Raw genomic sequence first — 15,691 nt, forward strand, 5'->3', positions numbered from 1 at the left:
ATTTATTAAATCCCAGGATTCACAAGTCCAGGAACTAAGAGGTAGAATTGGGAGTAGCACCACTCAGGATTACTTGTAGGGTCCCCTGCAGAGTTCTTGTACTTCTTATCCCCAAGACTCTATGTTGTTTCTTTACCTATATCTTTACCTCAAAGGGACTTGTTATCCCCAGACTCTGTTGGTTTTTTTACCTATAGCTTTACCTCCAGGGGTACTTCTTATCCCCGAGGCTCTATGTTGTTTTGGTCTAGAGGTCTCTGTTTGAAAGGAAGGAGTCCTCCTACAACCTCCAGAATGCCTCCTGGAGATAGAGCACCGAGTCCTCTGAACAGGAAGCTAATTCCTCCTGGCTAGTCCCTCTGAACCAAAGAAAGGTGTGACTATTTTGAGTGGTGTGGTTGATGCTGGTTGCCAAAGGGAGATTAGATGGGCATTACTTATGGGAGAGAAATGGGATTCCAAAGCAGTCTTTCTTGCTGAATTCTATAGAGGTCTAGGAAAGTTGGCGCCAGAGAAAAGGGTATTTTCCCTATTTCCAAGGCATTATCATTGTCTTTGCTTACAGATTTGGCATACTATTCGAAGATTTGTACAGTGGTCATTTTGACAAGGGGTGGACTGGGACAAGTTCTGTGTCAACTTGGCTGGTTCAGGTTCTCAGTAGGCAGGCAGCAATCTCCCATGATGAGAGCCAACATAATGGAATCAACTTTGTGAGCAGCCAGCAGCAGCTGTGATGGAATACAACCCCCTTCATTAGGTCTCAGCCTGGATACAATCAGAGGAAAGACTCTTCTTTTGATTCTGTGGTCCACTCCTTTTTAAGCAGGTTCCGTGGGAAAGCTTCATTCCTGCTGGATCTGAATCCTGCATGTGGTTCAGTAACCGGTAATACTGTCTCCCAATCACAGGAGCTATCAGTGGACTGCCATTCAACTGCATTACCAGCCTGTTTTCTTGCTTCAGCTTCCTGCTTCCTGGTTCATCAGTCCCTGCAGTTACATAGCTATTCAAAGTGAGACCCTATAGCGGAGTGTCTCTTAATATATGTGTTAACTTTTCAGATCTCCTGTCCTGGAAAGTCCTTGCTCAAAACTTTGACAATTGTTTTTATTTCACAGCTTGTATTCTTATATTTATTTTGTGGATTTTAAAGGGCTTCTTTAAATATACTAAATACTCACCCTTGTTACCAATATACTATATGGATAATTTTTTCCTATTCTAATTTTGTGCCTAATACTGCAAATATTGCCAGGTATTTGTTGTATGTTTAAATTTTATTTTAATGTGGTTGAATATATCTCCATTCCCTTTAAGAATTATTTTGTATCTTTTGAAATTTGGTTTTACTCTGATATTATGCATATGTACTCTTATTTTTCCTTATAAAAGTTTTTAACCTTTTCTCTTTATGAAAACCATAGGTGATTATTATTTTTTGTCTTGAGTGAGGTAAAGTTATAGTTTACTAATTAGCATAATAAAATATTCTAAATAATCCCTCCATTAATTTTCATGGTCACCATTTTCTTACACAATCTCTATAAACACTAAGGTTGATTTATAAATAGAAGTTGAACCCTGACGGTGCTGTGAGTTATGTAGTGGATTGTAAACCACAAGACCAGCAGTTCAAATCCACCAGTTTGTTCCAATAAAGACGTACAGTCTTCAAAACCTCAAGTAGTTCTACTCTGCCATATAAGGTCACTATGAGTCAGAATCAACATCATGGTAGTAAATATTGGTTTGGGTTTAAGCCTCTTAGACAGAATTTCTTCTCCTTTTCATCTTCAAAATTATCTAGGTAATTTCTGATTCTTATTATTCCATATGAATTTTAGAAATAATCATATTAAGACTATTATTTGTATTTATTAAGCTTCAGGTTTTACTACTTAGATGTTGCACAGGTTTTGTTTGATGATTTCTTAGATTATCTTATAAGTTTGTGTGGGGTTTGAGTATTATTTAAAGCATTACCATTTATATTAAAATTACAATTATAATATCAAAATGTTTGTAATAAATTTATAATATTACTGATGTCCTTAAATTCAAATTTTTGAAGTATTTTGTCTATTTTATGAAAATTAGACTTTCTCTTATTACTGGTAATTAAGTCTATTTTCTTCTCTAACAGTTTGCTTTTCTTATCGTATTACATTGTGTGTGATTTCCAAAACAATTAAGAATAGAGGGGATTGTTACAGATATTCCTGATTTTTTTCCCCTGTCTTCGTAAGGAGAATATTGAGAATATTTGAGAATTTCATATGATGTTGAAATAAGTATTGGTAGAATCCCTTGGTAAGAATGTTTCCTTTTAGCAAGTTTTTATTATGAATCAATATCAAAGTTTATCAAAATATGGTTTGTGTCTCTTGAGATACCCATAAATAAATCTGATCATTTTATCTTTTAATCACTAATGTGATACAATTTTTAAAGTCTTTTAAAGCACATAGGACAATATATGGAAATGAAGAATTCCCTGTCTTCAGAGAGCCTGCCTTGGTTCCATTAGTTAGCAGCATTAGACATTTTTCTTCTACGTAAAGCAACAACCTTGGAAGACCTGATCCTATGGTAGCTATTATCCTGAACAGACAGAGCTGAGTGGGGTAAACTCTAGTAGAATTTGTAATGTGCTCCTTTCATGTTACCTCAAAGGAAACGTGTGCCTTTAAAATCTTTTTTTTTTTTTGACCTGGCTGCTTTCCTTTCTCTGTTTTCAAAGACAGGCCCGAGTGAGTAATAATTCTTTTGGTCACAGGATCAAACAGGAATCTACAACAAATTGCATGCACTCCATATTTTTATGTTACGCTTTGAACTTGCAGAGTACTCCATTATGGTTGAAATCCCAGGATATCCACATTCCTTTATAAGTAAGAACACGTTTTCCGTTCACCTCACCTGTTGCTTCCCACTGGATGAGAGAACCATTGTCTGTCAGTCCTCAGACTCACCTCTTCATGTCACCTTAATGAAACACTAGATGAGTTATCAGTTCTGTAAATTTGCCTTGCTCCCAGAAAGAGAAAAACCGGGATTGATTCTACTCACCGTGGGAAGCCTATGGACTCTTGCCAGGTACAACCCATTTGAAAACAGAAATACGCCCACAAAGTGGGTGCGAGGATGAGCAGCTTAGGAGCGCAGCTTTGTTGGCCGCTTTCCTCAAACTCCAGCTGGTTTTAATCGGGTTTTTACTGCTTTGCACACAGGGCAGGCAGGATGCACAACTCGCCACAGAGGCACCCACCCATTTTGAACCCACCTTGTCAGAGAGAAACAAACAACTCTTGGTACCTTGCCAATCTGTTTCTGGAAGGAACTGAGAAAGCGTGCCAGCTTACCCCTGCCTCAGCCCCCTCAAAGGTGCACCCCATACGGCCAGCACACAGCATGACCGTACCTCAAATGGAATTTATAGTTCTGCTGAGCTAGTGCAAGAGAACAGAAAATGTTTCAAAGTTGCCACCAACCCCCACCCAAACCCAAATCCTCTGACCTTTTCCTGACACAGTCACCAGTTTTACAGTTTTAGGTATTTGTTTGCTTATTAATTGATTCATTTCATTTGAGTGGGATTTTTTTTTCAGTGTGTTGGTACTGCTTTGGAAGAAGCCCTGCCATCGTGGGCAGTGCCCAGAGCTGCCAACCACAAGCTCTGCCCACGGGTCCATGGGAGAAATAGGAGGCTCTCTGCGCCTGGAAAGATTTCAGGTCTCTGGAAAAAGGACAGTTCTCTCCTGCCCAGTTGAACGCTGTGATTCGGAATAGACTTGACAACAGTGCCGTCAGCTTTTCAGGTACCAGTCAAACACCGGAACTCTGTGTACCATCTAGGAATTTCACTGAATTCCTCTATAGGCCTGCCGGCGCTGTTCTAACGATGAATTGGTAACAAAACTTGAACTCAAGCTCGCCGTGGTCAAGTCCACGGAGAAGGCTGGGGAGCTACTTCTGAAAAAGGCATCCACTGAAAACTGCACACAGCGCAATTCTCCCCAACACACACGGGCTGTCAACTCAAAGCCAACGGATCTTTTAAAATGTTCGATGAGATCTGTCGCAGTAATGAAATATTTTCTTCCATACTATTCAGCCAAGTGCTTGATAGTCATATACTGACAATAGAGAATTATGCAAAGGCCAAATCCAGGTCTTCCAATCTGTGGTCTCCAATCCTATGTCTGGGCTAACATTTCTCCCCAGGAATATGCTCATCTAAGCTAGAAGACTTGGTAGCAGGGATCACTGCAAATGGTTAATTCTGAATTGACATGAACACAGCATTGGATGGAGATAAGAGATGGGAGAGTCAGGTTCTAATTAGTTTGATTCCAAATTACTTTCCTATGGTCATGATTCCAGAAATGACTGAATACAAAATTATGGAGGCAGTTAAACTGTGCATGGTCACTAGTTAACCTGAGACTACGGTGTCAGAAAACATTCCAAGACTGATTTCTCAGAGAAAATATTTGGGCCACTTGTAGACCACACAGATTAGGATAGTTAAATAGCAGTTTGCAAAAACACTTAGATGATTAAGTTCAAGTATCATCAGGGTATTGAGCCATCAGTCTTCCAATTAATTTGATGCAATTTCCTGAAGAACAAAAAAGATTCTCCACTATTTTGTCCCTTTGCTTGCTAGACTCTTCGAGAAAGGCAAAAGATAAAATATGGCAAACATCATATATAAACTACCCACCCCGATCCCCCACCCATTAAGGGTATGTCCCATTCCCATGTCTGCATGGGTATGTGTGATTGTGTCTGTGTGCATATCATTACATATGTGTTTATGTAATATATGTGTCTATGTGTTCAGTTATTCAACAAAAAGCTGCCTACACTATGAATAATAGAGTTTTGGTATGGAGTTGGAGTTAAGGGCGTGTGTGAAAAATATTTCCTGTTCATAAATTCCCTGGTTGAAATGATTTTTCATTAAATGAATTATAATGTATTTATATTTGCCTCTCTGTATCTTAAGGCACAGAAGCTTATGCCTTTCTTAAATGTGACCATGATACCATTGCAGGGAACAAATTTGAAGACAAGCATTCAAATGTTTCATTAACACTCTTGGAATTCCAGTTTGGTTTCCAAATTCGCACACATGGTTTTGGGAAGCACTACAAACTTCTTCACACATCCACATTGATTGCCAGTACTGGTTTAAGAAAGGCACCTCTACGATGCTGTCTGGAAAGCATTGGACTACTCACCACATGCTTGCTGACTCGAACCCACTAACTACTCTGAGGGAGAAGGATGAGGCTATCCTGCTCCTGGAAAGATTCACAGCCTTGGAAACACTGCATAGGGCCCCTCAGTAGAACTGATTTCAATGGCAGTGACTGGGGTTTTGGGGGGAAGAAAACACAGAATCAGTGAGAAAAACAAAGCTGTGTGAGCTTTGGGGAAAGATGTACTTCCGAAAGTATTTCATCTCCTAAAAGTGTTTAATTAGTACTAAGATGCAAAGAAATGCCAGTTTCATTTCCTTACGTTTATCACAGCCATTATTAAAACCCATATCATCTGGAGGTAGTAAGATTTCAAACGGTTTTAAATTGCGTAATATCTTTAAGTGATTAGTTTATTACTTTGTCTGCAACAGATAACTTTCTGTTCATAAGACATGGGAGGGGGTAGAGAAGGAAGCTCTTCACAGAGTGATCTATTGTAATGAGCCTTGTTTAACTACAGGTTGTCTTGGCAGAGAAACAAAAGGCACATTGAAAAAAAATGGATGAAGCAAGGGAAGTCTGGGGCTGCTCCGGTGTTAACCAAGATTTATAAACTGTATGGGGATTATGCTTCTCTTACATTCATAAACCCAACATGATCACGGTAAACATTATAATGAAATCAGCATGTGAATCTGCAATTATCATATTATAATAACAGAATCAGAAGGAGTGTCTGTTAGCACCCACTGAAGAAAGTACATTCTCCTTGAAGGTCTCATACTAAAGTGACTACAGATTGACAGGCAAGATTTTACACATTCAGGAGTTTGAAGATTATTAGATATGAAATTCAAGACAAATAAGTAAGTCTTCATTGTACATAAAATGGAAAATGTCCTGGGACATAAACCTGGCTAATGAGAAACTGGAGTGTATTTCAAATCAATATGCCAATCTATTGATTGTTTTAGGGTAAAGGTCACTTCCAGGGGAAATAGAAACCAGGATGTCTGCTTTCCATAAGACTGTGGTATTGACATGAAATGATCCAGGGACTAGAGACTCCCAGATCTCGATGTGAAGCCTGGCTCTGTCATTTAACAGCTTGTAATTTGAGGTGATTTTATAACTTCCCTAAAGCCCAGCTAATATGTTTATTTTGCAGTTTATATAAAATGAAGAACCTAATGCTGACCTTAGAGGAATATGATGGTGCCATGTATATTACAGGGATAGTGTATTAAAGATACTGTTTCTGTGCACAATAAATAGTTGTTTAAATCACTGTTTTTATAATTTATATAGAGCACGTTCCTTGCTAATGTGTCTGTGAAACTGACAAGGGCCCTGAAGCAGGGTTCGGATAGAAACTTAATGGTGTTTAACAAATAAAAAAAGCAGTAGATTTCCACCTTTAGCTTTTGGCACTGCTGTGAATTATGCACTTGGTTTAGTGTTTGGTATGACATTGAGAGAAATTATAGCAAGAGCCCGACAAAGAGCAGCTGCTTCTTTGCTTGAAAGTGATAACACTGCCCATATTCGAAAGTCTGGTCTCAGCTCAACCACTTTGGACACGTCAAAAGGTAAGACTAATCACTAGCAAAGGGCATTAGCATTGGTGAAGTGGCGGAAAGTGTGGGAATAATAAAAATGAGGGAAACCTTAGTAAGATGGCACTGAAATGAGTGTGAACATGCCAATGATCACCGGAGCTGGAAACAATTGTTCTTTTATACCCACGCAATGGCAACTAACGTGTCTCCTCTAATCCCAGGAAGTACAACTTGCCATTGTGTCAATTTGATTGGAATCACAGAGACGTTTTGATGGTAATTTAACTCACAGGGGGAAAATAAATGGACCTGAATGTTAGTTTATTAAAAGCCACAATGGAGATTCTTTCCAGAATGAGAGGGCTCAGGTCTTTTATTCAGGATATATTTTACCTCATAAAACCTATATGCTTTGGAAGAAGCACACCATCCTGCACGATCTAGAGGTATCAAAAGGATCAGGTATCAGGCATCATCAGAACAAAAAATCTTACCATAGTGAATGAGCCGGGGAGTGCGGAGTGGAGACCCAAAGCCCATTTGTAGGCCACTGGAGATCCCCTTATAGAAGGGTCTCGGGGAGGAGACGAGCCAGTCAAGGTGCAAGGTAACAACCATGTAAAATACAACTTTCCTCTAGTTCCTAAATGCTTCCTCCTCCCCCACTATCATGATCCCAATTCTACCTTATGAATCTGGCTAGTCCAGAGGATGTACACTGGTACAGATAGGAACTGGAAACACAGGGAATCCAGGGTGAATGATCCCTTCAGGACCAGTGGTGTAAGTGTACAGGGAGGGTGGAAGAAGGGTGAGTTGGAAAGGGGGAACCAATTACAAGGATCTACATGTGACCTCCTTCCTGGGGACGCACAACAGAAGAGTGGGTGCGGGGAGACGTCTGACAGAGCAAGATATGACAAAAAATAATTGATAAATTATCAAGGGTTCATGAGGGAGGGGGAAGTCTGGAGGGAGGGGGAAAATGAGGAGCAGATGCCAGGGGTTTAGGTGGAGAGGAAATGTTTTGAGAATGATGAGGGCAATGAATGCATCAATTGTGCTTTACACAATTGATGTATGTATGGATTGTGATAAGAGTTGTATGAGCCTCTAATAAAAGGATTTTTTAAAGCCCTATGTGCTTGATGGGCTGTGAGAGCTACCAAAGTGATGGGAAGTTGATTAAGAAGAGGAATGGTTCTAGCAGACTTCCATGACGTTTAAATTCCATGTTCCCAAACAAGGATTTTGTTGTGACCTTTCCAGTCAATAAAAAATTACACCCCATGAATTAGTACCTATTTTCACAGTAAGTTTGTGTAGCATGTTAACTTATAATTCAATGGCTTATAATAATTATTTACTAACCTCTCAACTCCATTAATCAGCAATTTTGTCTAAAGCAGTTGAATGGTCCTTCTGATCTCAGGTGAATTCACTGCAGAATATGTTACCAATGTGCAGCCCGACGGCAAGAATTACTGACCCCAAAGTGCAAGTTATTTCAAGCTCTGCCTTTGTGTCATATTTGCTAATAAACCATTGTAAATGGCCCAGAGTAAATGTGGGAGAACACTAAAAAGTTATATAGCAAGGGCAGTGAATACAGGGAATTGTGAAGTATCGGGGCTCTTAACAGCACACTTTGATCAAGATATCTTTCATTTTGACTTTCTGATAGCCAGTCTAAGTTTTACTGTTGATCTTTAGATATAATGATATCAACATACCTTTTCCTGATTAAGCATAAAGCAGGGTAATTGGGGAAATTTTGCAAACACAAGGAAGTATCTTACTACCTCAATAATCTTTTCAGATTATTCTGTGCGTTTGCATTTTAATTAAATGTGATGTATGCTTTCTGTGAACCTTTAAAAAAATCCAGACTACTAAAGGCAAATTAAAATGATCAAAAATTCCAAATCTAAGAAATAATTACTATTAGCATTTTATTACATTTCAGTCTTTTTTCTATATATATAAATGTATATATTTGCATATAATTATCACACTACATGTAAAATTCTGTATGTTGATTCCTTCACAAATGTTACACCAATAAGCATTTTCCTATATATCATTTCCCCAAATGATTTCAATAAATATATTTAGTTACATGAATAAACTATCATTTATTTGACTAATTCTGAGCAATTGTAGCCAATGATTAGTTCCAACATATAATCAACTTCATGCCTTCTACTAAGTGCCAATCCCTTTTGATGGTGGTACAAATAAATTAATATATCACGCAGACTTCTGATTGGTCTTGTTATTGTTGCTCTTGTTCAGTGCCATTGAGTCCATTCTGAGTCATAACAACTCTATGTACAATAGAAGTCAATACTGCCTGCTCCTGCTCCATCCTCACACACTCTGCTATGTTCAAGCCCATAGTCACAGTCACTGTCACAAATCCATCTTATATTTGAAGACTCTTATCCCTTTCTCATCATACAGGTTTCAAATAATTTCTCACTTTATTATTTGTTGTTTATGACTTTGAGGTAAATAAACTCATTTTTTATATAATTATGTATATCAATTGATTTCTTTAGATACCCTCAATTAATTTGAAGCATGAAGATGTTTCATAGGGGACTGGATAATTATTCATTTACAATTTATTTTTTAATTGAAGTCTTTAGTTCATTTAGATTTCATTTTGATGTTTGTTTTTATATGACAAACAAATATATTTTACTGATAAAGCTAGGCTATTTTCCTAGTACCATTATTGAATACTTGATCAATACATTAAATTGTAGTGCTTCCAAGATCATATATTTATCATGAACATAAAACCAGGATGTGTTCATTAGATTTTTGTACCCATTGGATATTAGATGTCAATACATAATTGCTACGTCTAGTCTTTACTTTCAGAAAAATATAGAGCTGTAAAATAGAGTAGAATAGTCATTATTTTGAAGATTAAAATATATTTATGTGCACATGAAGGGAATTTTAAAATAATAGGAAAAAGGAATTAAATATAATAAAATTTTCATGAATTTTGGAAGCCCATATGAATATGTATATGCATATATATGAATCTATATTCAAATCCTAGCTCCACAACATACTACTTATATAAAATTGAGAAAAATTGTCTTGAACTTCCATTTTCTCAATTGCAATATTGTTATAATGTTCCCTTGATGTAGTGTATGAAATTAGTGATATGATACATGTGGAAGAGCTCTGTAAAATGAAAAGAGGTTTACCAATTGCTGCCGAGTCAATTTTGACCTATACAGAGCCTATGGGTCAGAATGGAATATTCCCATGGGGCTGTCACTGCTCCAGTCTTTAGAGAAGCATCCTCCCATATCTTAGAGCCCTCGGGTAGCTTCAAACTCCTGACCTTTCAGTGTGTAGCTGAGCACTTAGCCATTTTATCTCAAAGACTCCTTAATTTTGTTTTATTTTAACAGTTTTATTGACATATAAATCATATTCCATATATTCAATAAGTTGAATATATTAAAAATAGTGTGCAAGCCACATCAAAAGAAATTTTAGGATATTTTCTTCATTTTTGTACTCACTGTTATCAGTTTCTCATTTCCCTCCAACATCCCCTGCCATAACTCTAAGAAACTATTCATCTACTTAATTTCTTTACAGATTAATCTATCTTGGATTACATATAAATAAAACCATGCCAAAGAAAAAAACAAATAAAAAAGACCAGCAACAATAACAAAATAAGACCCAAAGTCACAATGCAAAAAAGGTGGAGGCAAGGAGAGAGGGGAAACAAGAGGGCTCAAGTAGAAAGAAAATGCTTTGAGAATGATGAGAACAAATGCACAAATGTGCTTGACACAATGGATGTATGGGTAGGAGGATTGTGATAAGACTTGTATGAGCCCCCGATAAAATGATTTAAAGCAAAAGAAAGTAGAAAACAATCTACTCATACACGAGAAGGCATTTAAGACTAAAATAAAAGGTATGCTCATTTACATATATTGAAAATCTGGATCCTGTTTAAGAAACAATGATGGTTTGACACAGGACACCCAGTTCATTAACATTAATTCATTACGGCAGGACAATGCAGAAATAAAACATCTTTTAAAGCTAAAAAATATGAAAATGGCAAATATATAGTAGTCTCAAGTTGCCGATTATTGGGAAACCTCAAACCAAAGTCCAATGACTCCGAAGTCCACCTCCTTGGGGTGGTAGATCTCCTCTTCCCATTGGCTGTTACAATTTTAAGTACAAAGGAGCATATTGGTTCCTTTAATCGGCAACAGGGATGTTTAAGGGAAAGTCTGATATACTTAGTGGGCTTTCCTGACCCAGATTCTGTGACGCAGCCTATGTAGTTGCAATAAACCTGGAGAAGATAAAATCTAAAGATCAGTAGCCTATTAATATGAGGGCTGGGTCATCAAGGGTTAAAAAGAAGCTTGGTTAACATTTCATGATTAGCCATACAGAGGAGGGCAGATTCTACCCCTTGGGCTGGGGGTGGGTCGGGATCTATAAAAGCACCTTCTTAGAGACAGACACATCGTCCCCACCCCGCTCTCGGTCACCAAAGTAGCAGCATCCATCCAACATGACACACACTATTCAGTCCTCGCTCACTCCCTCACTCATGAGAAACTTTCCCCAGCTGAGACGCGTTCTCCCCTGGAGAAATAAAAGGTCTCCTTAATAGTTAAAGGTCGTAGAGATAAAGTTGGATTTCAACTTCTTTGAAAGCCATATTGAACCCAGCAGAAGCACTTATGTTTGGTTGGTTTTATTTTTTAAACTTTGCCTGGTAACCTGGGTGAAGGCTTACATAACACATCGATGTTCCCTTAAGCAATTCAAACAGATTCTGTGGCACGCCATTGGTAGCAATCCCCATAATGTAACTTCACTTATTCCAATTTTAACCTGCTTTCTGTTTACGCTCTTCCTTCTTTCCTAATCCCCCTTGCCGTCTGAACTTGGTCATTGGACAAATGCTGACATTTCAACCTTGAATGGTTGATAGTGCTAAACGCACTGCCATTGAGTTGATTCCAACTCATAGTTACCTTCAGGATAGGGTACAGTTGATTGCCCTTGTGGATTTCTAATGCCGTTTTCTTAAGAGTTAGTAAAAGTGATAGGCATTATCTACTTCTTAGGGTCTCAGAGTTTGGGGGGGCTGAGGTTCCTGTGGTCCATTCATTCTTGGAGCGAATATTTTCCATATGGTTCCTATTTTCCTCACATTTCTTCGCTCTGGAAAGGGAGAAATGAGTAGCTGCACGTTAGAGGGTTGCTCTGAAGATCACAGTTACTACCAAATAGGTTGTAAGAAATTTTCTTTTTGAACTAGTTGGTGTCAATTGAACAAAATAATCTTATTATACCATGGTCCTGAGGCCTCAATCCAAGGGACACACTTCTCCAAATGCTTGTTTGGGGCTAAGAAGTTTTCATAGCGCTGTCCCCTATATGTCCTACTGTTGTCATGGATATATTTTCAATATATGTATATGTACCCTGTTTCCCCACAAGTAAGACATTCCCCGAACAAGACCTACTTACAGTTTGCCGCTCGCTGAAATATAAGGCATCCCCTTAAAATAAGACCTCCCCATAAATAAGCCCCCCAAAGCTACCGTAACTCTGGATTCTGGACTGTAGCTGCGGGCGCCACTGCGCAGCTCACTGTTGGCCGCAGTGCAGCCGGAGCAGACAGGAAGTGCGAGGTCTCTTTTAATAAAACAATAAACAATAAATATGTACCATATTCTTCTTCATGGAAAAATAAGACATCCCCTGAAAATAAGACCTAGCTCATCTTTGGGAGCAAAAATTAATATAAGACACCATCTTATTTGGGGGTAACTGTATATATGTACACACACACACATGTATATATATTCTGCTAAAACTATGTAAAGTTTGCAGTGACTAATTCCTCAGAAGGAGATAGTTTATCAGTTCTTCACAAACTGTTCTTAGTCTGGAAGCTATGCTGAAAACTATTCACCTTGGGTAACCCTGCTTGTATTTGAAATACCAGCAACGTAGCTTCCAGAATCACAGCTTTAGACTACACTATGACCAACTCAAAGACAAATGGCAGAACCCCCTGAAATCAATTGAATACATCTGTGGGAAGAGATGATGGAGAAATTCGATCTCAGCAGCCCAAATGAAGACAAAGACGGACTGTGGAACCAATCATCATATGCAAGTTCAAGTTGAAATTGAGGAAAATGAAAACAAGTCCAAGAGAGTGAAAAATAATACTTTGAATATGTCCCAACTGAATTTCCAAAACACCTCGAGAATAGATTTGATTCCTTGAACATTAATGACGGAAGACCTAGCAAACTGCAGGATGACATAAAAAAAAACAAAATAAAAAACATAATATATGAAGGATATTAAAAAGAATAGATAAAAAGAGGAAAAAATGAAGAAGCAAATGAGCTTAACAAACAATTTCAAAGGGCAAACTGTAGAAGAAAAAGTAAAGTCTTATAATTTTCATTAAACTGGAGTTAGTACGCCAAAAAGAACATGCTCAGCATATATATCAGGCTGAAAGAACCGAAAGAAAGCTTTAAGCCTTGAATTGCAATACTGCAAGATTCTATAGGCAACATAACCATACAGGAGATAGCAAAAGAAGACAGACAGAAATATTACAAGAAGACAGAATATTATCGTTACTGTACCAAAAATAATGTGTTGACATCCATCCATTTCAACAGGTAGCATATAATTGAGAACTGATGGGACTGGAGGAAGAAGTCCAAGCAGCACTGAAGGTGTTCAAGGAAGCCATGGGAAAACAATCCACAGAAATGGCTGGGATTCCAGCAGAAAGGTTTCAGTAGACTCGGAAAGCACTGAAAGCAGTCACTCACCGATACCAAGGATTTGGAAGACAGCTACTAACCAACTGGCTGGAAGAGGCCCACATTTGTATCCAATCCAAAGAAAGGTGACCCAACGCAATGTGGAAATTATCAAACAATATGATCAATACCACAGTGAAAGTGAAGTTTTGCTAAGGATCATTCAGCAACCGGTGCAGCAGTGCGTTGACAGGAATGCTGAAAGCAGAAAGCGGCCTAAAATGCAAGTCAAGTTCAGAAGAGGATACAGAACAAGGTGGATTATTGATGACAGCCACTGGATCTTGTCACAGAGAAAATCAGAAAAATGTTTGCTTGTGTTTTATTGACTATGCAAAGGCATAAAACTGTGTGGGTCATAACAAATTGTGCATAGCACCAAAAAGAATGGGGATTCCATAATACTTTACTGTGCTCATGTAGAAACCAGACATGAATCAAGAGGCATTGTTCGACCTGAACAAGGGAGTACTGCATAGTTTTTATCAGTTGCATCTTTGCATCATAATTATTCGATGTGTATGTTCAGCAAATAACTCAGCCTCAGGATTGGAGAAAGACTTATTAACAGCCTTCTACATTCAGATCATACAATCCTGATTACTGAAAGTGAAGAGGACTCGAAGCACTTGTTGAAAATCATCAGTGACTGCAGCCTTCCATATAAATTGCAACTCAATGTAAAGAAAACCAAAATCCTCAAAACTGGACCTATAGGTAACATCATGATAAACGAAGATCTAAATGAAGTTGTCAAGAAATTCATCTTACTTGGATCTATAATCAATTCTCATAGGAGCAGCAATCAATAAATTTAAAAAAATTCTTTTAGAGTAAAGCATTAGGTAAATCTGTGCACAAGTGCTCTTTAAATACAGAAGGGCAAGGGTATCGCTTTGAGGACTAAAGTGCACCTGACCAAAGACGAGGTATTTTCAATCACCTCAAACACATGCGCCAGTTTGCCATTAAATAAAGATGAATGAAGAAGACTTGATGCATTTGAACTACCATCCTGGTGAAGCATATTGAAGTACCATGGAATGAAGAAAGAAAAATCTGTCTTGGAAGAAGTATGTCACACTGTTCCTTAGAAGAGACTATGGTGAGACTTCTTCTCATGTACTTTGGAATAGTTGTAAGAGAGACCAATCCCTCAAAGTGGAACTCATGCTTGGTAGATGATAGTGAAAAAGAGGAAAATTATACAGGAGCAGTGAATTAGTCAATGTGATCTTTATAGCTAAAGTCTAACTCCCACCAAATGACCTGCTCCTGCATGGATCTAGGTAAAAAAGTTGGAAGAGTGCATTGATAGGACTCAAATATGAGTAATTCCTAACATGATTCATTCGATTGCCATCTTACTGTGTATAAAATGAGTCCTCCGAGAAGCAGGAGGATGGAATATCACTACCAGCAAGAGCCAGGAGTGGAGCCCACCATCAATTAGACCCAAACATCTTTGCACAGTGAGCCTCCTGCATCCAGAAGATGGCTATGACATCAGGGAAGCAACAGCAGAAACAAGAGCCCGAGCGTGAATCAGAATGGTGGGCTTTGCAGCTCACTGAGCAAGTAAATCTGAGGGCTTGGGGGCAGAAGGCTGGCCTGTGGAATGGGGTGACTCTCAGCCCTTCACTGGGGGATCTGGGCTTGCACTTCCATGGTGGTGGAGCTGAGTCCCTTCAGACTGAGGCTTATTGCAATGTGGTTGCCTATGGGCATTTAATTCATTGGGTTGGGTTTGCTGACCCACAGAACTTGAACTCAGTACCTTGTGGTTGAGGTTTAGTGCAGAATGGCATGCCTTTTGCACATTTATTAGCAGCCCTAAAGAAAATTTGTAACATGCCCTGACTGAAGAACTGTACCCTGAGCATTTCTTATCTGTGTTGCACAAGCTGTTATTTTCTTTAGCAAACCCTTTCATCATGACTATTGTCTGTAAGTTCGGGGAGACCATTGCCATGGCTGATCAAACTCAGCAGCTGAAAAAGTAGCAAGTGTTGTCTGAGAGAATGTAACGCTCAATAATATAGATCGG

Source organism: Tenrec ecaudatus, chromosome 12 (assembly GCF_050624435.1).
Source record: "Tenrec ecaudatus isolate mTenEca1 chromosome 12, mTenEca1.hap1, whole genome shotgun sequence".
Classification (NCBI taxonomy): Eukaryota; Metazoa; Chordata; class Mammalia; order Afrosoricida; family Tenrecidae; genus Tenrec; species Tenrec ecaudatus.